This window comes from Mobula hypostoma, chromosome 4 (assembly GCF_963921235.1).
Source record: "Mobula hypostoma chromosome 4, sMobHyp1.1, whole genome shotgun sequence".
Lineage (NCBI taxonomy): Eukaryota > Metazoa > Chordata > Chondrichthyes > Myliobatiformes > Myliobatidae > Mobula > Mobula hypostoma.
This window is the reverse complement of record NC_086100.1, coordinates 139,856,250-139,858,253: the sequence shown is the minus strand read 5'-3', so window position 1 is coordinate 139,858,253 and position 2,004 is coordinate 139,856,250. Positions and strand designations below refer to the sequence as shown.

Sequence of the window (2,004 nt, the reverse complement as noted above, 5' to 3'; positions counted from 1 at the left end):
AACACATCTAACAGATCAGTACACTTTTTCTGCCTTGAACTTTTTCAGTTAATCTGAAACTGGCTTTATCTAGTGTCAGGAATTAAATGCTGTTGCTCAATAGAACAACACAATTGGTGTCATTTCTGTTCTTAAAAGCTTACCTATCATCTTGAGCTTATAAAAACTTCTGGCACTAAATAATTAATTGAAGACCCTTTTGGAATATATCTAATGACTACATTGCAATGGCCTGGTTGTTTAAAAACATAACACACACATGCATTATTTTCCATAGCCTCATTGTAGCACATCACTGAGCCAATCACACTTCAACATTCTTTTCCAGTAAAATACTCTCAATACACCAAAATGATTAGCTCACTTATAAACAATATTAGCATTCAATAACTGAAGTATATCCCCAACGTTGGATTAGAACTGCAGAGACAAGGTCACAAATTCCAACAATTACATTTTTAAAAAATCAATATATTGAATGGCATTCCAAAAATGACCTCATTTTTCCCCTTTAAATAAAATCAGGAACACACTATATTTACTGCGTTGTAGGAGTGGTCTAGTTAATAGGATTCCTTTTAGATCTGTTCCATCATTTACCATAGAAAGTATGTTAAATAATCAGATGCTCCATTCTAGTATGCAATTGTGCATTATTTACAATGCGCCCAAAAGGAAACAGACAAACTCAAAGTAAAAGTGAATTACTCTGCAAAAAAAAAGCTAGGCAAAAAGGCAAAAGTTACAAATGTACTATTAGGGCTATTTCCAAATTAGAGGCCAGATCTGAAAGCCTAATCTCTGCTACTATAACAACCTCTTCAGACATCGGAGGGGCTGTCATTTTCCCCTTTTGAAATATTAACTGCACGGCAACAACTTTAAAAGTCATGTTGTACTGACAAACAGGAATCGAAACCAATTTATATACACCCCAGAAATACATGTTTAAAATGTTCAAAGGTGGGGGGGGGGTGTTGAAGAGTGAATTTCATTTTCACCACGTTGTCCGCAGTTGAGGAGCCAAAGGGGTGGGGAAGATCATCTTTCTCCCTAGGCCTTGGTCATAAATAAAACCGAATTACAACAGCTCATTGCAATCAAAACTCAGTATACAGTAGAATTCAGCTGAATCGAAACCAAAGCCCTGGCAACTTCCGAATACGAAACTGTATAATGTTTCAAACCTAAAAACGTCTAGAAATGTTCTATTAACTTTAGAGTAGAAACAAGTTATAGATAAACTGATTACATTCGGCAATTCCCCCAAGCTGTGCGGAGTGTGGAAGTGAAACGAGTTGAAACCGCTTTCTTACCTCTCAGAAGGCTTTCCAAACAGATCTAAATCCAAGTGGAAAAAGGCTGTGTTGTGTTGTGTTCTTTTGCTGTGTCACCAGGTTATGGGTCTGTATATATGCCGTGTGAAGGTTCAACTATGCACGCTCTGGGTTGTTGCCGATCCCCTAGTTCTCCAGACAAGCCTGATGGTTTCGGTTTACACAGAGAGAATGAAGCACACTTAATGCTGCCTGTCCTCCCACCCTCTAGTTCTCTCTCTCTCTCTCTCTCTCTCTCATGGGCTCGATAGGCTAAATCCAGGTCACAGCTTCCAGATTCTCACACAGCAACACAACGTCAAACCTACCAAAAAAAAAATCCCCTTTCCCAGAAATTATTCCACTGGCCGAGAGGCGAGGATGGGAAAAACAATCAGCTGATTTGCATCACCCACCAACCATATTTCGAAATTCTACTCAACGTCATCTGATTTTTCTCGCGGGTCGCTTTCCAATGTTATTGTAAAAAGGCGCGGAAATGTTAGAAAGAAAAGATAATTAATCCAATCAATACTTTAAATTAAATATTACCAATTTCCCTTGAAATGGGATGCTATTTAACTACCACTGTTATCAGCTGGAAGTAAAACAGAAGGTATGCCTCCTCAGAACAAGTTTGTTTACAATCTTTCCCCCACTCCTTAAAAAACCATAAGAAAAAAAATGT

The 2,004-nt window shown here is 38.0% G+C and overlaps 1 protein-coding gene across 2 annotated transcripts in view; it reads right to left on the bottom strand.

Moving 5' to 3' along the window:
* The window catches only part of LOC134345647 (ETS-related transcription factor Elf-2-like), a 161,474-nt gene extending 159,835 nt beyond the window's left edge, over window positions 1–1,639 (bottom strand). The window contains exon 1 of one of the 2 annotated variants that reach the window (XM_063046651.1): window positions 1,317–1,639. The gene's annotated coding sequence lies outside the window, so the exon portion shown is untranslated. The remainder of the gene's footprint in view (window positions 1–1,316) is intronic. The other variant, XM_063046650.1, reaches the window with a different exon arrangement.
* Between the last annotated feature and the right edge of the window lie 365 nt (window positions 1,640–2,004).